We start from the raw sequence: 20,601 nt of genomic DNA, 5'->3' as shown, positions 1-20,601 counted from the left end.
TTGCAAACATTCCTCACCACCATTAAGCCCACAGAGAGCTAGATATGTTCTCTCTAACAGGCAATGGAACACAGATTCCAAATGCAAGCACAGTCCCACTCGGCAGTCCTGAAAATCATTCTGAGGCTGTAACACCAGTATTGAGGACAATGGAGCAAATAACCTCTCCAGAAAAGGAATGGTACTCAAAATATTTGTTAGATTAAAAGCTAAAACAGCAGAAGAGTTCCTGGGAGGAACAGATTAATAACAAACAAGACAGCCACAGATCCCCACAGAGTCCCTGCTCTACCAAGTGACCTCACCCCTGTGCAGCGTGCCAAATTCTGCCAGATTGTTACCAAATACAGAATCGGTGATCTTAAACTGCATTTAGAGATGATGACTGTGCACCTAGAGTAACAATGGGGAAAAGAAGTAGGGTGACACTTTCTCATTCAAGTCCCAAAAGGCCAGGGAAGGGAGATGAATATTTCTTTTAACGATGAGAGACACAAGATGTACTGCTAAAGACAATGGAAAAGTGCCTAACAGGAAAGAAAGGGTCACTATGAAGGAGCCAGTAGTGCAGAGTATTAATGAATATATAGAAGAGGTCAAACTCTAAACAAGTTCGAAAGCATTAGTCAGGGCAGGTGCTTGCAGTGTTGTATATACCTATAACAAAGCCCAAAAGTTTTTCTCCTGCTGTGTCTTGACAACATTTTTCTCATCTGTAATGCTAGTAGAAGATTTTACATTTAAGTGTGGGTTTGTGTGTGTGTATGTATGGCAGGGAGTAAGAATTAATAAGTCAAATGAGAAAGCCTGGGGAAATTTGATTATTCTCCACGGTCCTGAGAGAGCTCCTTTTTTCTGCGAGCATTGAATGCCTTCCTTTCACACCATCTGAAATGATGGGGTGAGGTAATTAAGACAAAAATAAAGAGAATCAAACCACTGAGAAAGTCTCATAACGCCAAAGGTTTAGTGTTCAATAACTGACCGGGATGACTCATATCTGTAAGCGCTCTGAAATCTTCCTGCATGTTGACACAAACCCATTGTCCTGCTGTTCAGTGTCTGTGTTCCAGTTGTCACAGAAAATGAAAGGACAATAGCTATTGTTATGTTGCAGCTGTATATTGTGACTGATTCATAGTTTCCTTTTTGGGGAGGAACACAAGCTGGTCTTGCGTTTTCTCAGGCATTTGCAACACACATATGTAATTCTCACATATCTGACGATGGTGAATATTAGACCTCACTCGTTGCTAATAAACCATCTTTAGCAAATAGCTGATATAAGCTGTTGTAGAAGTGGTATGAATGTTTCAAGGTGTGAGGCAAGGTTTTTAGCCTGGAAAATCTCTTTTATTAGATGAACTGACACATTTGGAGGGAAAGAACCCACAACAGAAAAGCCTTTGGGAATCCAAGACCTTCTCCAGGCTGAATGCTTTCCAGCAGAGGCTGAAAAAAACAACTTTGTCGCCAAATGGAAATTCTGTTTTTATAACAAGTTTGCATTTGTTGTAAAAAAAAAAAAAAAAAAAAAAAGAAGAAAAGAAAAGCTTTTGTGGTTTCTTGTTTAACTGAAGCCCCAATATTTCAAAACAAACATGACATCTGTCTGTCTGCCTTTCAACTGATATTTTTTGTGGAGAAAACAATCCTTTCTCAATGAACTCCAGTCTGGCATAACATTGGAGAACACACTCTCACTCTCATTTACATAAATACATCTTTTATTAACTGTCAGTACAGGAACAATTCATCATGTAAGACATAAACAGCTGATAAGTAAACAAGTTGGATCCTTTACTGGCATAAGTCAGCAGACCCATGTGAGCTCAGTGGGTCTCCATCAGTTTACATCCCCTTGAGGTCTAACCCAGAGCTATGGGTAGGAACACAGGCCAAATCCAGACTGATTCTCCATTTTGTTTTCCTCAGCTGTTGAATGGTAGTCAGCAGAAAGTAAAGGGGGAGTGAGCCCATACACAGAGGCAGTGCATGTGAGACTATGCATGTAGACAATCTTTTTCATTAAGCCATTAATAAACATGGATGCAAATGAAAGATAGGTACTGGGGCTGAAAGACGTATGGATGTAGATGCTGCTCCTCTGACTTGCTCTCTTACTGTTCGTCTGTTTGCTTGGGTGGCAGCCACATGGTTGCCTTTAAATAATTCAGGATCCAGTTTGCATGCATGGCCAGTCCTGCTCGTCACATTTTCTTACCTGATCACAAGTTCATCTCTCTGTAAATGAAGCAAGGTTTGTAAGGAGTTGCAGTATCTTTTATTAGACTGGCTGGTACACTGTTTGGGGGAAGGGAGGACAAGAAGAAGAGCTTGTGTGCCTGAAAGCATTTCTCTAATTGTATCAAGTGGTCCAACGAAAGATATTACTTCTCCCAACAGCTTGTCTTGCTGATTTCCTTAGACTGTCATGACTATCTTTTCTGTTATTTCAATGAATCTATGTTAAGCTTGTGTGGACCAAGAACTGCATTCCTGCTAAGTGCACACTTCCATTGACACCTATGTGCCATTTTATTTACCTCCCATGCATAGTTCTACCACAGTTCATGAGGATGTGGGACTAAACAAGATTTGTTAATGTTTGAGTAAAGATTATTTGAATAAATGCTTGTCACTTCAGGATTAGAACCACTGATTTGGCCATTTACACATGAAGATGTTAGCACTAGAACTGTTAAAAAGTAGACATTAGTAACAAAAATGAACTCAACAGTAAAATAACTTAGTCTGTGTCTCAGGCACGTTTTCCTACTGTAATATGGAGTACACCACTAATGGACACTGTTCTTTGCAGTCTGAAGTAGGAGAGCTTGCATTAGAAAGCTCAATAGCTACATCATTTTTTCACCTATTTGAAGACATTTTTGCTTAAAAAATAAATACCATCCTTTGCTTCTTTATATGGTGTTCGGTAAATGAAAGTTTCAAAGATTTCACCATCAGCAAAGTCAAGGTATTATTTTTGCAAATGTTGCTGTAGACTTAGTATGGTATTGAATATAATACATATAGAAGCTTTTGAAGAGTGTTACAAAGTGCAATGTCACACACATATAGGTACAAGCTATTGCAGATCTTTGGGGGGGTATGATCCCCCCTTTTGGGGGTTGTAGGCTGCTGTGCAAAAGGGACAGAAAAGAGCCAGAAAAAAACATTGAGGATGTTGTAAATATCACGGTCACCTGTGTTTGACAAGACAAATGTCTCCTCCTTATATCTGTCACCTCCATCTTTTCTTCTTTTTTCCTTCTCACCTGGTCTAAGTGGCGTGCAGAAAGAAGCCTTCCTCTCCCCTCCTCTGAGCACCTCTTTCTCAGTCCTAAGCATTCACAAAACAGGAGACTGTCCCCACAGAGATCAGTCCTGAGAGTTTAAGCTAATCATGTATTTTGAAATAACAAGGTTTGAGTTCATTTCACTTGCCTTTAGGGTGCAATTGCTTTTGTGTTTCCAAGCTTTTATCTGCAACTATGAAGGACAGATGCCTGCCTTTTTTTTTTCCCAGGAAAGCTGAGGGTCTCTTTTAATCTCTCAGTAGTTTAAGTAGTGTGAGGCAGCAGAGACAATTCTGATTTCTGGGGTCTTGGCTCCCACTCCTCGCTTTACTCAGTATGCTGACATTCAGCAGAAGTTAAGATGGCAGTAACAATTTATGAGTCTCTCCCATTAGCAACTCTGAGAAATCTCTTGGCTTATCCTTTGGGTTTGTTATGGCTTATTTCTTTGTTCCAGTCCCACCTTTTATTTTGTATAAACATTTATACATATATTTAATCTGTTTTGCTCTCCTGTCTTGCCTTGGGTTATATTTCTGACTTGGTGCTTTCCATTTTGATTGAGGTGGTGACTAGATGGGCCTCATCTTCCTCTTGGTTCAAAGAACAATTCATTATTTGCTCGTGTCTGGGGAATGAATGCCTCTGTATGATATGTTGGGAGACAGGGATAAACATCCCTCCTGGCTGATTGATAGTCTTATTAAAGATTGCAGTAGGTGAAATAATCCCCCGTAGCTTCATAAGGGTAAGATCCCTTTCTCTTTTCCCCTCAGACTAGCTTTAGGGCATGCTTGGGACTTGGCTTATGCTCTGTCCAATCTTATGGCATTACTTAATTAGCCTTTATTGAAAGCCATTAGCATTGATCAATGGCGGGACACATTTTTTACGGGGGGAGATGACCAAAGTGTTTATCCCCCAAAAATTTGCAAATGCAAGTTGAGTTTGGTAATTTGTTGCTATTCTTCTTATTATTTTGTAATAGGTTTAATTGATATGGGAAGATTTTGAGCCTGTGGTGGTCATCTGCAATATGCAGGAGGAGGAAGAAACAGCAGTGATAGCTTGATTCCCCAGTTACACATTCTTTCTTTGAGTTTTGCATTTTGCTTCCATATTGGTCTTCTTGCCCTCCTCTTAAGGGGCTTCTTTGCACATTTTCCCACCCTGTGGTCCACCACTGGTTGCATCCTTGACACTATCTATGCATTCAGCCTTGTCCTCTTCCTCCTACTGCCCTCTTAACCTTCTCCCACCATAACCTGTCTGCAGGAGACAACCTTCTGGACTCTGTCCATCTCATTCCATAAATCCCTTCTTGTTCATTTTTTCCAGGCAGCTCTCAGGGACATTTATCATCCAGTCCCCTCCCTGAATGAATGTCCTTTCTAAATTAATAATTAGAGAGCAAACAAAATGTGTACATAGCCAACAATGTGTTCAGCTATTGTGGCTTGCTGATCCAAAGCATGTGAAAATCAGTGTGGGCCCCTCCCTTTTTGACAAGGGTTTGGTCCTACGTTCCTGATCCTTCCTACAAAATGAACTTTTTTTTTTTTTTTTTTTTTTTTTTTTTGCTGGTAGTGCGCTGCTGCAATCCATCTAATGAATTAGATTATAATCCCCTCATGGGCAAGGACCTGTCTTTTTGATATGCCTGTGCATTGTTGATCTCGTAGTACATATGTGTGTTTGCACATTCTCACCTCCTGCTTATATCCAGCGCACCAGGATATAAGAATGAAATGAGAACAGAGGTGGACAATATTTTTCTAATTATTAGCATGCAGATAAGCCCCTTTAATTAAAGAAATTATAGACCCTATAAAAAAGAAAGCTCCTCTTTTAGACTGCAGTCTTGTAATGGCTTTGTGTTTGTGCAATTAGGACCAAATCTTGAAGCCACTGAAGCCAACGGTGGCCCTTAATGGGATTAATTCTTCATTTGTGGGGTGATGGGCTAGATGATCTAAGAGGCCTTTTGCGTCTTGTGCTTCTCCAATCTCTCTCAGGGTAAATGACACATAATGGAAAAGACAGCTGTTTTTGAATAAACTGCATTAAGTATCCACATGTAATTCCTAATGCAGGTTAACCTCCCCACCCCCCCCCCCCCACCCCTGTGTCTCTGCTGGCGTGCGTGCCCCTCTTACAGAACAGGTCTCTCCTGTGCTGCAGACGCTGTATGAACTCATCGATACTCTGCAGGTTTCTGGGGGGTATGTATCTCTGTATTTCCCAAGATCCTCTGGGAAAACTCTGCAGCTAGCGCTAATCAAATTGAACCGCTGTCAAGACTTCCTGCAAAGCTTCGAGGAAACATTTCTGAATATTAGAAGTACAGGAGAGGAGAGTAAAGGTTGGGGGAGGGAGGCAGGACAGTTTTAGAGCTTAAGTGGATTACATAGCTCCATAACCCAGTTATGGGTCTGTGGACTCAAGTGAGCTGTTTTTTCCCCTCCTCTGGCTGGCTGCCTGTCAGATAGTTCCCCTGACAGGCAGGCTTTATTAGCCTCCCCCAGCTGGCTCTCTCAGCATTTCTTATTTTCCAGTGCTCGCATCCCCTAGAAGCTCGTCTCAGCCCTTCTCGTATCTCTAAGCTCCCCTGGGTCCTTCCTTTAGCTGCACCAGCTGTCTGCACCATTGAAGTCTCTGCACTAGCCTGGTCTACCAGCATTTACCAAGCCCGGTGGCAGGTCTCTGATCTCTGCCCATGCAAGCCCCAGGTAGCCAGCAAAGGGTGCACGGTTTAGCTCAGAGCAGGGGACCTACTTTTGAAAAGTAACCGCTCTCTGACTCCCTTCTATTTTAAATAGCTAAGAGGGCTAGCTTAAAAATAGATGAGCACCTGAGCACCAGTGTTGGGAGGTATGAAGGAGCAGCAAGTGCCTAGCACATCTGGACTCATGAATATTTCCACACTTTGCAGAAAAGTTGGGTGAGCATGAGTTAACCACGAGCCCGTTTGTTCAGTCTGAGCCCTGAAATTTCCCCTCATGACTGAGGTGTGAGCCTGACATCTGCTGGGGACTGCACCACTGCTGCAGAAAATGCCAGGCCATCCTTCCTCGGAGCTGCTCTGCCAGGGAGGCTGGTGGCAGGGAGGCTGCTGCCCGAGGGACTCTGCGTGGGGTACAACCAGCCTGCGAGGAGGCAACGTGGCCATAGGACAGGGTGACCCAACTGCAGCCCGGTAGGAGGTAAGGCCTGAAATCCCAATTTACGTTGGTGGGCTCCGGTCCCTCAGGAGCGGGTCAGATGCAAGAGAGCAGCCAGCGCGCACGTGGATCCAGGGTTTACAATGTCTGCGTGGGTGTCCATGGCCACGTGAGAGACAGAGCTCCATGTCTGCACTGGAGCATGTCTGACGGCAAGCTGAAATCTGCTTTCCCTCTTTCCTTTTGAGGTATCCGGCACCGCCACCACCAAGGTTTTGCTGACATAGCTGGTTACTTTGGGCTTGCCTGAGGCTTATTCAGCCCTCTGGGCTTTACAGTCAGAATTGCTACAGGTAGACTCACCTGCACAAGTAGGAAACAGAGTCGCTGCTGGTGTCCACCATCCACGTGTCTCCATGCCTCCTTTCTGTCCTCATCCGCAGCCTCCTTCCCCCTTCCCTCCCTGCTGCTATGGTGTATCTGTATGGGACTTCTGTTGAGTCTTACAGGAAAGGATGGTTTCCAGGGCTGACTGTGCATAAGAACATCATGTATGAGCTGCTCAAGGACATAAGGATTGATGGAGAGTAGAAGCAAGTGACCCTCTGTCTGATTAAATACTGACCCGATGCCTTAAAATGGTGCTAGAGGGTGCTGTGCTGCTGTATGGGCTCCGGCTCGGAGGGCCATAAAGGACGGTGCTTGGCCACCGGTGGGTAGGCATTGCTTTGTCAGTGAAGGCATCAGGTCTCCTGCTCGGACCAGATGCAGGCAGCCGGGCACAGGCTGTCATCCTGGGTCCTCGCCTCTCCCCAGCCCCAGGCAGGGGTCGGTGCTGCCCCGCGGTGCTGTGCAGGTTGCCGCTTCGCCCCTTGGCAGGGATCGCTGCCCTTCAGTAGGGATCTGGGAGCAGCAGATCCTGCACAGACTGCTGATGGCGCTCGGCAAATCCCTGTGGTTGCTGTGGCTGGCCGGCCCCTGCCCCAAAGCAACGTTATTGTCATTAATCATCCTTTGAATATGGCTAGAGGGGTGCATGCACAGCACAACCTCCACCCTGCAGTGCCGAGGGTGAGTGATCCCCAAGCTGGTGCCAGGGGACCAGTGGGTCCACTGGGTACAACACAGCAGCCCCCCAGGCACGTTGATATGGGTCCCTAAAATGTGAGGGCTGTAGCGATGAGGGGCTGCGCTGCTTCTGAGTCTGGAGACAGCTCATCCAGTATCAGTACAGGGACCTCCGGGTCACGATCCATTAGGTCTATTAAAAAGAGGGATCCTAAGCAGCGTGCAGGCGATGGGGTAGCTTGGAAGTTTGTTGATAGCAGGGTTATCAGCAGCATCTTTGGGCTCTCTGCCAACATCTAAATAACTGGAAGCGTTACTTTCTCCTGAAAGTAAACCTGGCCTTTGTGCTGTTTAGTCACCGATTGTATTTGTTACTGGCACAAATGAGCAGAGAAAACACATATTTGAAACCCTTGAGGGGAAGGAAGAAGTTGGCAGTTCTAATGGTTTTAGCAGGGATCTTATGACAGCGTGTTGCATTTTTTTCATGCAGATTCATATTCTAGACGAATGTGACTAGTCGAGTATCTCAGGGGTTTCATTAATATTTTTAGAGTGAGCTTTTAGAGCTTTTGGCATGGAGGAACACTAAGAACTTGATGCCAGTTTAACCTAATGATTCAGAAACCATAAAGCAAATAATAATAAGCTAACACATCTATTTTTGAACTCATGATTTAAGCCACTGTCATAATTTTGATGGGGCCTGACATGTGATTTTCCAGCATTGGGACTGGTACTAAAGCTTTTGTGTACTCATTTGAATGGAAAATCCTCTTAAAATCCTCCAGCTTGCTTGCCTTAGTCAATACTTAACCAGGACTCAGCCACAGCAGCAAAAAAATATCCACCAGTCAGGACATTTTCCTTGCCCCTCTCTTTCTCTTCCCACATAGAAAAAAACCTGACACACAAGGGTCATGATTGTTCGCCGCCCCAGCGCCCAGTTAGAGAAACTGGTGCGCAGAAATCCCTGTACGTGGGAATCCTGGAGCTGCCGACAGCCTCCCAGGAGTCCAAACGTGGGACAGGAGCATCCCTGTGTCAAAGGAGTTTTCCATGGGCCTGAGCAGGGACTGAAGAAAGAAGAGCACAGACCTGGCTCAGGTCTACACAGCCACCTTGGGCTTGTGCTACAGCGACTCTGTGTCCCTATAAAGTAGTCCTTGGACTGAGCAGGGGTTGAAGGTGAGATGAGTTTCAGAGATGTGGAGAGGGTCAAGATGTGGCACAGAGCTCCTGTACAGCCTCCTTCAGTCCCTGCGTGGGCACACGAAATTGCTGTCTAGTGGCTGTGTCCGTGGAGGAGTGGGAGAATGCCAGCTGGTCCCTGCGGTATTTAATTTCTTCTCAGGAGCTGAGCGAGGCAAACATTTATGGGAAGAAACAGCTGAAAGCAGGGAAGATAAAGTGCCGTTCCTACTGCCCCCAGCCTGCTGTGCCCTCGCAGTCTGGATCCAGGTACCGACCTTGGCGTGAGACAACTGCTTTTTATACTCCTAGACGCAACCCAATGTTTTCCAGCTTGTCGAAAGGTTCTGAGATCAACTGAAGGAGCAGCAGGCTCTGAGCAAGTCAGACCCATCTCAATGCTATTTTGCGGTACTTAGCTTTCTGGCCAGCGGGTATGCTCTTATTCCTCTAATACAAGAAAATAAACACATGAGGAATATATATGAAAAAGCCAGGTGACTCATAAGTGAGAATAGCCTCATTCTGTCATTAGTGGAGGGTAATTTGCCACACATTTGTATCAATATTACACACATCTTGCACAAATCTTCACTGCCCTGCCACACACTTTGAGCTGGGTGTGTGACCACAGCTGCCTGCAGCAGGGGAGCGGGAGAGGGTCTGCAGTCAGTCACTGCTTGGCCCCGATTTCTGCTTTTTGTCTGAAGAGTGGAAGAGAGTGAATCATGCTGCTTGGCCCTAAATCTGTCAAGAAGTGACTTGAGACTTTGAGTAGAGCTTGGCCTTTTCTTCCTCACATTAAAAAGGAAGAAGATGGTGTTTTATAGGTCCGTTAGAGCAGCATGTATGTGCTGATCTTTAAAGAATGATGTGAATAGCCTTTTGGGCTACTGCTGGACACAGTGCTGTCAGCAGAAAGATTACCTGAAATGAAATCTCAGAGAAAGAGTGAATCGTGAATGGCCTTGGATCAACTTAATAGGTGCGTTCACTCTGATGACTAATGATAACACAAGTAACTGTTTGTATTGGGTTTGTGTGGTAAGGTTTTGGTAGCCGGGGGGGCTACAGGAGTGACTTCTGTGAGAAGCTGCTGGAAGCATCCCCTATGTCTGACAGACCCAATACCAGCTGGCTCCAAGATGGACCCGCCACTGGCCAAGGCCGAGCCAATCAGCGATAGTAGTAGTGCCTACAGGAAAACATATTTAAGAAGGAAAATAGTTGCAGGGCTCACAGGAACAGCAGCTGGAGAGAGAAGTGAGAACATGTAACAGAAACAGCCCTGCAGACTCCCAGGTCAGTGAAGAAGGAGGGGGAGGAGATGCTCCAGGCGCCGGAGCAGAGATTCCCCTGCAGCCCGTGGGGAAGACCGTGGTGAGGTAGGCTGTCCCCCTGCAGTCCATGGAGGTCCACGGTGGAGCAGATCTCCACCTGCAGCCCGGGGAGGACCCCATGCCAGAGCAGGGGCAGAGTGTGAGGAGTCCTCCCTCTGAGGAGGAAGGAGCGGCAGAGACAACGTGTGATGAACTGACCCCAACCCCCATTTCCCGTGCCCCTGCACCACTGGGGAGGATAGGTAGAGGAAAACAGGAGTAAAATTGAGCCTGGAAAGAAGGGCGGAGTGGGGGTAAGGTGTTTTAAGATTGGATTTCTCATTACCCTACTCTGACTTGATTGCTAATAAATTAAATTAATTTCCCTAAGTTGAGTCTGTTTTGCCCACGGTGGTAACTGGTGAGTGATCTCTCCCTGTCCTTATCTCAACCCACGAGCCTCTCATTATATTTTCTCTCCTCTGTCCAGCTGAGGATGGGGATTGATAGACCGGCTTTGGTGGACACCTGGTGTCCAGCCAAGGTCAACTCACCACACTGTTTAATGAAAAAAATCTTCCTTGTCTAGGAAGTATCTCCCACCTCTGCTCTATTGAAGGAAAAGTGGTTTGTGAAGAAATAAAATTTTCTTACGTGACTTAGGAGCCTCAGATACATCTTTTAAATCTGCTTACCCGTTTACTTAGAATCTCATCATAAGGCTTTTTTTTTTTTTTTTCCTTGGCTTTTTGAGGCAGAGATTTTGGCGTGGTCCATTTTAAATCAGAACTAAAACCAGGTATCTGCACATATCTGGAAAGCACCAGCTCTACAGCAAGTGGCATGCACACCATCTATTAATGACAAAATGAATGCATTAATGTGAAAAAGCTGGACGGGGACGGACTGCAAACTCCCATACCAACCCTAAAGCGAGCCCTGCCAGCATGACTACAGAAATAAAAGGGATGGCGCAGTTCCCTGCTCACTCTCTGGCAGCAGAATGGCACTGCCACTGCGGGCAAGAACAGGGCATTATATATTCATCAGGACTCTTCTCTACTTCTCCCATTTTCATAAGAGAAAAAGAAACATCTTTGTCACAAAAAAAGTTAATGAAAAACCAGAAAATACAAAGAACCAGGAGCTAAACATCTTTTGGGGGCAGGAGCGCAGGGCAAGCTTTACCATGGCATTTTTTTCAGAAGAAATATCCCATTGTTTCAGGCAAAAGCAGTTGACAACTTCCACTTAGCTTGGTTTGGCCCATGGCACTGAGGAAACACGCAGAGAAATGGTGTGGAAGATGGGAATCCCCTGGTGCCCTGGCTACTGCCACCCCCTCCTTGCTTCTTCCTAAAGCTTGTCTTGAGGAAAGCAGGCTGCAGTCTTTCAAGGACCTTAAAGATCTGCTTCACATCCGTTTTAGGTATTAACTGCTCCCTGCTCATCCATTTTCAAAGTCCCAAGTGGAAGGGGAATCTTCCTACTTGCAGGTGAGTGTTTGCTACTGGTCTTTCCAACCAGTGCTCTGATCCACAGCAGCTATGGCTTTGTCACTGCCCTGTTAATTTAGTTACCACAGTATAAAAATATCTCAAAAGACTAGCTCACTCAAATTGCAGCTTCAGGCAAGAAGGCTGCCAGCAGGGAGCCGCATTACAACTCGGCTTGAAAGAGCTCAAATGTAAAGGCAGGTGCGGTAGTGACAAACAGGCAGCAACAAGCACCTCACTCTGCCTCGTGTTTCCTGAAACCTAATGTTTTCACACACACGCAAAAAGAGCCTTTCTAGTGAAGCAGATTTGTCTGGGCCTGTTGATAATGGGAGGAGGAGGAGGAGGAGGAAGGGGGACAGTATCACTGCTCTTTTCTGTTAACAGGAGAGAGAGGTCATTGAATCCACCAGAACTATGTGAGTCATGGGGGGGAAAAAGTGACACCAGGGGTACCAGGATCACAAAACCTGGTCCTGTAAAAAGCAGGGTGCCACCTCCTGGGCTGTGCTTGTCCCCCTGGCTCAGGACAGAGTGAGAGGTGACCTGGAACAGTCCCAGTCATCAAGGACCCACCAACACATCTGGCTCTTCACATCTGGATTGGATGGTTTCTCCTTTCCAGGGAGGTGGCAGTGGCTGAAGGACGCAGGTTGTTCTTCAGCAGACTTTATCAATAGCCGTCCGTCCTGAACACAGGCTGGAGGGATGTGGGAACATGCAGGCACTCCTACCAGCCTAACGAGCTGGTAGGAGACCCATACACCTGGGCAGCCCTTGTCACATAAAACTATGCCTTCTCTGCCCCGTAGGTGATCTATTCCAACATCAGCACATTTGAGATTTGAGATTCCCACGTATTTTCTGTCAGAGTCATCTTGCCAGCATCTCAGATGGTCTTACAGCAGGAGAGTGGTGAGAATCACTTTGGGCATGGTAGGGAAGAGAGCTGCAACATGGAAGTCTCGGGGATGCTTTCTTTCCTCCCCTGCAGGCCAGAGTCTGTGCTCCCCACATCTAACTTCCCACAGGGAAATACCGTGGTGCTAAAAGCTCAGCGTGTGTTTCCAGAGTACCTCTATATGTTGCCTGCATGAGCCTGAACCGCCAGTCTGTGCAACGGTGACACCCACCTGGCTGTGCAAAATGCAGAGCCATTCTCTGCACGTACACGCGTGTCTGACTTCATGGCACGGTGCGCACAGGGGAGGTCTGGTCTGCCACACCACCAGCCTGCTACGCGTGGTCTCGGCAGTCCTTCTAAGCGCAGGACCCGGGGCACCTGCCTTCCATTGTGACCACAAAGACGGCGCCTGGTCCCTCTCCACAGAGAGAGAGAGCGAGAAAGGAGCAATTTCAGACTCCGCAGTGAGTGTATGTCTAGTGCACATATTGGTAATAGCACCGTGCTGGGGTCTCGGTGTGATCTTCCTGTTGCTCATTTGCTGGCAAGTGTGAAATGCAAATCCCTCCGGGCTTCTGTCTCCGCTCAATATTCACAGGAGCATGAAGGCTCCTGCACAGAGGGGAGGGCGAGAGCTGGCAGACAGCAGGGAGCTTTGTCTCCTCCTTTGTCTGGAGTTTACGGGTTAAAACAAATCTGCTTATTTGAGAGGCTTTACACGAGAGTCAGCTCACCGCAACCCTGCCTCCGCCTCGTCTTGGGGGCTGGCGTGGGGTACGACACCCGGCGTGTTCACATTTGAGCGCAGAGGCTGTCGCACCAATGCTGTGGCTCCATCGAACCTGGCGATGCTGGGGCGGGGGGCGGGGGGGAAGCTGGGAGGAGGTACCCCAAAATGAGCTTGGCCCGGAGGGCTCGCTGCTGTTAGCCCCGTCCGAGGGCCGGCCGGGTTGATGGTTCCCACCCTGCCCCTTTCCCGTGGTGCGATGGTTCCAGTCCAAACCCCCCGTCAGCTCTCTGGAAATGGCAAGTGAGACACTTGTTGCCATGGTGATCCTTAATAGTTCTGACTCAGATGTAGCGTTGCTACGGCAACAGCATCCGCAGCCCTCGGGAGGCACGATTTTTCTCTCGTAGAGGAAAAGGGCTCCGAAGCCCCATTTTGCTCACTCCTCGCTGCACTGCAGTGACGAAGCTTTCGGGCTCTTTTATTATTCTGCTAATGAACGATGATCCTGGTCCTTCACCGAAGGATCTCTTACTCTGGACCGCCTCGCCACGGGCACGTTGGCTGCACTGTAGAGGCGATCCCAGCCTCTGCCTTTCAGTGGCTCGTCAGAAAAGACACCCCCAAAAATATGTATTTATTTTGCAAAAGCAGCGGTAACATTTCTACCTCGGTAGGAACAAGTTCCTTTCATCTCAGGAGCTGAAGGCCAGATCCAGCTGGGGGGGGGGGGGGGGGGGCGGTATTTTGAAGCTGAAGAGCGTCTGTGGCTGCGAGAGGAGAGACAAAGGGAGAGCGCGTGTGAGGGAGTGGGTGTGCCCGTGAGAAAACGAGCGGATCTGTGTGCAGAGAGTGTGTCCGTGGGCATGGCTACGGATGTGAATGGGAAAGGAACCGCCAGGAGAGGAGAGGCGAAGCGGAGCGTGGGTGTGCCTGGTGTAAAAAAAGAGAGGGCACGCTTACCGGCGGGCGCTTTTGTGTGCGAGAGCGCGCGTGCACAGGCACGGGGAGAAACAGGTTCACGTCATGCAGATCTGCGTGAATACGCTCTCACTCACATTCAGTCCGATCTCCTGTCATCTTTGGCTAGTATAAAGACAGCCACTGGCACACGGAATGCCTGAAAGGCTCTTGAGTCCCTACGGGGCGGATAAGCTTAGGGATGGTGGGGCGTATGTTAAGTTTGATGTTGCAAACCTAGCAGCAAAGACTTTCACAGCACTAAATAATCCAGCCAAAATCATTTCATGACATCCTTCTCGGGCAGAGGCAGGTGGAATTGAGGGGTCCTGTGAATTCTCCACGTGGGCACCCTTGGACCTACATCTCAGCCAAAGCCCTTGTCCTGAGAGAACTGGGCATGGTTCCCAAGGGAATTGGTCAGTGCTTTTCCCGAGTCAAATATCTGACTGCTCAAGCAGGCAGGAGGAGTCACCGGAGAGATGCTTAAAGCGTCCCAGACTTCACAGGGGTTTAATAAACTTTCTCTGTGTTTTTTCCAGCTTGGCAGAGAATCACACCAGTCTCTTTTCCTGCCTGACATCCTGGTTCTTCTAGCCACTGTCTCTCACTGGTAGGGTACAGTGGGATGTCCTGGAGCAGACCTTCAGACAAACTGGGATGACTGGAAGAATGGAAAAAATGACAAAGTCACGATCAAGGTGGGAAATAATTTTACTGCTCGTAACATCTTGGTGGGGCTGGGAAGGATGTAAAAGTGGCAGATGCAAAGAATAAAGGATGATGCTAAAGACATCAGCCACGTTCTGCAATGGGAGAGGGTCCAGGGTGACTCCTGTGTGTCTGGCTCAGATGATGTGAGGATGGAAGCCTTATTAGCAAGAGTAAGTAACACAAGTAGTGGAGAAGATTTTGGCATGGAGCTTGATGAATATAAGCCAACCTTGAAGAGGTGTTGGGGGGACAAAGACATGAGAATGAAGATTGTGGAGAGGTCCAGGATGGAGAAAGGTATTTCAGAGTACCTGAAGCGGGGTCATGTGTGCACATGAAGGTCCCCTGCAGATTAAGTTAAAAGGGGAAAAAAGGGCAGAATTAAGGTATGAGCTGTGAGGCTCTAGCAGAGAGAAGCTCTCAGGAAGTGAATGAACCTGCAGTAGCAGCAAGGTTTCAAGGAGAGGAAGCTTTGGACTTGGGAAATAGGCAGTGCAGCATTTCTGGATGAGCAGTTCATGAGGCTGGAAGGTGATGAAAGACAGATGAAGGGGCTCCAGGAGCTTGTCTATGGCTCTTCAGAGGTTAATATGGCCTGTCCAAGGAGTTCAGGGAGGTGGGGAGGTGGGAAGGTAATTGAAGAGACTCAGTCAAAGGAAACTTTTAAACATGTATAATGACTTGCTTGGTATGCAGAAAGAAACTCATCCCTAGTGTAAGCCTAATGAAATCAGTAGCTTTGGCTTTAGCTCTGTCTGTTAATTCCACATGACGGAGGCAGAATGAGGGGAACTGTTTGTTTTTCACAAAGCAATGGTATCAAAAGTTTCCGAATTCTCTTTTACCCATCAAAAATTATAACCCAAAATATTAAGATGGTACATTTTTCTCTTCCTTCCCCTGGCCCATCTGCCTGCCTCCTCAGAGGAAACCTCTCTCTGCCCATCATTGGGGTGGTGCTTGTGACAGGCCACAGCCGTGCCTGCACTGGACCCGTGCTGTCACATATGGGCCTTTGTCACATATGATGGGCAGAGTAGTACCTGTGCGCTGTCACTGCACGAGTACCTGCTACACAGATGGGACCCTGTGCGGTAGCTTGCCTTCATCTTACAACCGTCCCCAAGGAACAAACTGGGTCTGGATTTGGGTTCTTCACCCCGCTGTGAAATCACAGCTGCCTCCTTCCCTGTGCAACCTGTGCTGGTTCCTGAATGATCATGGTCTGTGTAGGGTATTTTGACGATGACACCTGCTGGCATCAGAGAGCGCGGAGGACCACACCAGGAGCAGCAAAGGCTACTGGAAGAGTCCCTTGGATCTAAGACTAAATGAAACCTAGGACTAAATATTGTAAAATTTTCATCTCTATTTTGGCATGATCAAGTACAGAATTTGCTGGATGTGATTTCTTGCCTGAGACCTGTAATAAAACATAAAAGTAGTGCTGAATTACTGCAGGTTTTTTACAGAAAACAAGGTGAACAGGAGAGGGTAACCCAATTAATTCATTATTTATTTATCCAGACAGGATCTAACCTGCTACCTTCTGCTCTCTTTACTCACACCTAAACAAAGTGAGGAAGCCTCTGTAAGGACATTGATGGCAATAAATACTTTCCTTCCTTGTTTGTCCTTGGGACAGCTCAGTCTCTCACACAGAGCAGCAATTTTACTAAACAAGAATTAGTGTAAATCATGAAAAAAAGAGATAATTATTGTTGAACCATTACACCCAGGAATTCCAGCAATTGCCAGGTGCATCAAGATTATTTCAAAGAAAAGATCATGCCTGTGCAGGGAGGGGGTTTGGGGGCTGGCTGGGAAAGAGGGAGGAACAGGCTGAAATACTGCAGCTGTCTTCCTTGTTGTTTCTTACCCATAAAAGAAATAAGTTGTATGGCTGTGCACGTTCAGCCTGACCTGAATTGCAGGCCTTCTAGTAAGGTTTGAAATCATCAGCTAGGAAAAATGGCCCATGATGGTCAGGGCAGTGTCCTGGGGTGGTAGAAGGCAAAAGGGGGGGTTGTAGGGCAAGGAGGAACGGAGTGAGGGGTGCAAAGATGAAGAGAGGATGGTCTTGTGGCTTGTATGCTAAGTAGGGTCTTGGGACAATATCTGTTTGCTCTTGTTGATAAAGATTTTGTTTAGCAGAACCCCTTTATTCACAACAAATCTCCCCTAGAGCAAATGAAAAAAACCCACAAGCAGTCAGTCAGAGGACTCGATACCTCCTGTTCCACACACATTGGGGCTTCCTCACTTTGAGGAATCACACTGTAGTAAGAACTCAAAGCACAAGAGCCTTGGAAGTTTTGTTAGTTTTTTTTCTTCCTGTGCTTCTTAAGCAGTGATGCTTATGAGATTAGTGTTTACCTTGATTTAATGTCTCATCAGAAGCATGACATCCCCAGCAGCCCTGCTATGGTGCTACTAAATGAAGCATGCCCTGTTTCCTCAGCTGGGACTTAAACCTCTGCTCTTAGAGACCTGAGGGATGGGAAGAAGGATGGTGAGAGAGCGATGGATATTGACCCACCTAGCATGTACGCTAAATTAAATAACCAGGCTTTATTTTTTAACCTATTTAAAACAGTTACCGTTCTCTGCACAATTGATGTTTGCATTTGCGGAGGTTACTGAGGTGGCAGCTACCACAGCGTGAGCCTTCCCTGCTCTGTACCTTTCCCCTGACTCACATTCTGTGGGTGACCTTCATGTGTAAGGACAGCCACTGTCTTAAGGAAAGAGAGACAGAGAGAGAGAGAGAGAGAGAAAAAGCATTTTCTCTGCCAGTTAATTGAATCCAGGCCTTCCCTTCAAGTTATGCTGGAAAAGCCTTTTTCTCTTCTTGCAGTGAGGAAACAGTTGCTCACGGGGGAGCTGAGCAGATGAAACCCTCGCAAGTCCCTTTGCTAAAGATGTCAAACTAAATTTTAATCGCATCTGCTCTTAAGCCAGAACTGACCACAGTCTATGGGAGAGCGCCACTGATTTTAGTGCTGCTTTACAGGAAGCAGCAATATGGCTCAGTGACTATCTAGCTTGATGACCAATTTGCAGTCTATCCTACATTTTCCTTTTTTCCCTGTTCTCCTCAGCATATCTGCCCCATACTGAGTCCTTAAGAAATATCACTCATTATAAAAACCCTTCTTTGAGGGCCTGTTGTGACAACCCTTTGAACTCCTATGCTGGGAGAACACAATGCACAGGACACAGAATTACAGGCAGTTAAATTGCCTCATTAAGAGAATATTATTAGGTCCTATTTGGTCTTTTCCTATCAAGCACTTTTGAATACTTTATTCAAGCCAGTTTTATGTTACAGGATCCCCCCCTGTTTTCCCTGGGAGATTTTTCTTTACTCTCTTCTCTTTGCGTCTGTGTCCTCACGAGGGCTGGATCTGGCTGTGATGCAGAGAGGGTGCAGCATCATAGCCATTCCCTTGCCACAGAATACCCAAGAAGGGCTGTCTGGGGAGGACACTCTTCTTTCTGCACCAGAACATCTAGTACCTGCACATCCCAGAAAACATCTTTGCCCTTGCAGCTGAAACTGCTTTTTTTTTTTTTTTTTTTTTTTTTTTTTAAAACCCACAAAGGTGTGTGCCCCCTTTTCCCCAAGGTGTTTAGTTTGGTTTAGCACTGCACCTCCTGCTAGGAACCGTAGGGTCTCAGTAATTCTAATCCTTTGTCCTTTGCTACAGGGATTTACCCCACTGAGATCTTTCAGGCTGTAAATTTCCTGACCTGACAACTGCATGTGTCTGTTTTACAGAGTCCCAGCTACATGGACTTCCTAGGCACAGCATGCTAACACTTTACTCATATTCTGGCATCTTCTCTCCCTTCCTAATAATCTTTGGTCACAGTTCAGAATTGGCCCTGTAGTTTCAAGAGCCTTTGCCATTATATGCCTGTCTTTTTCTGACTCTGGCCTCTTCCTTGGCCCTTACTCATGGCGTTCTGCAGTTAGCAGTGCCATACACACACCTGCTGCTTCATCCATTGGTGTGTCCTTCGCCACCTCCCGAGTGATGGTTTGCCTTTTAATGTTACTATAACCTGTAGGAGAGCAGCTTACCCTAGACCAGGAATCTGCGTGTGCTTGTGTGCTTCTGATGATAGCTTTCTAATTAGAAGGACCTTAATTTACAACCTCCCATGTTCCCTGCAGTGTGCCCTGCGGTACCGTTTATCATCTCTCTGCCGCGGCCAGGATCTATGCTGGCTTGCCCTCATCGAGGGACCTGCCAGCTGTGCTGCTATGAAAGGTGCCTCAGCTGCTGGTGTTGGGGTGGGAGACGGGGTGTCTTACACGGGAGGTAACACGGGGTTTTCATTTCCCCCGGCACTGTGTTTCACACAGCACATTGAAATTGTACTGCCTGGATTCAGCTCTGCTGCTTCCCTCCAGACAAAGAGCCATGTTTGACCTCTGGTCAGTTTGAAAAATCATGCTTTTTTGCTGTATGCTGAAACACATGCAGTAACCGATGGCCAGGATAAGAATCAGATCCTCAGCCAGGGTAAATTGCTTCAGCTTCAGCTTCAGTAAAGTCAGTAAAGCTAATCCATTTTCTTCCAGCTGAGATTCGGGGAGCATGGATTAACTATACTGTCTGGAATCAGCCTTGATTACAAATCCAGGCATAATGAAGGACGTGGCTTCACTGACCCCCTTGTTCTGCAACGCCTCGAGCTTCTCCTCCGCACAGTGGGGCTCGGTGGCTCCTGTCCCGTGCCTTCCTGCGGTGCGTAGGAGAACAACCCGGCTGCTCATTCACAACGGGGACAAGCGATACGAAGGGAAAGGACTCTCTGTTCCCACGCCGAGACACACGGCAAGGCAGCCCGAGTCCTCGGAGACTCTCTGATTGATGTGACGGGGAGGAAGTGACAAGCCTGCTGATGTGCTAACAGCATTTTGCTCCAGCAGTTCTTGCCAAAAACATAAAACACCTGTGACAAAAACTAAACTAGCTCACTTGCTCAGGGCATAGATGTCCAGGACCTGAGAGTCGCCACCTGATGTGAGTTATGAAGCCCTGCCTTTCTCTGGAAAGATGACCGTGATATCTCTTGGCAGGTCAGGCTGAGGGTGCTCTGCGCTCTGGTTTAATGCAGCGTTGGCTTGGCCTGTCTCTTGAAGGGCTGCCACCCTGTGATTTGTAGTTCAGTCTTAACTACAGGTCAGGAGATGAAGGGTACGCGTGTGAGCCTGCATATGTATAAATACAGCATGAAGTAGCAGGGACTGGGGTTTTCCTCAGGAAATCCTACTTTTCTTTGCCACTCTTAACAGAAAACCATTTTACTTAGACTGGGGTGGTCACACTGGATTTTGGTAGAAGGCTGCGAAAGCTGGAGGAAAGCTAGACCATTTGCCCAGTTGTAGGAGGAATGTAAATGTTTGATACCTAATAGCTTGTGATGTACATCACTCTTCTCCAGCACCAGCCCACACCATCAGGGCTTGTGGTATGAGGGGACAAGGTCTTCTCTTTCCACACCTAGCTGCTGGACCATACACTTTTGTGTCATCACCTTTTCCAGGCTCCTCTGACTTTTCCATATCATTCCCATGGTTAAACATCTTTTCCTGAGTGGTGAGACAGCAATACCTCTTCCCCCATCTTTGATAGAGTGTTATTTTATTTTCTGGCACCTTTTTCCCCCGTTACTGCTTGTGATGGCACAGGTCTTGGGGCAGCTTGGTTATGAAGCAAATCGAAAAATTTATGGGGCTTTAAAAG

Source organism: Accipiter gentilis, chromosome 21 (assembly GCF_929443795.1).
Source record: "Accipiter gentilis chromosome 21, bAccGen1.1, whole genome shotgun sequence".
NCBI classification, from domain to species: Eukaryota; Metazoa; Chordata; class Aves; order Accipitriformes; family Accipitridae; genus Astur; species Astur gentilis.
Note: the sequence above shows the minus strand (reverse complement) of the source record.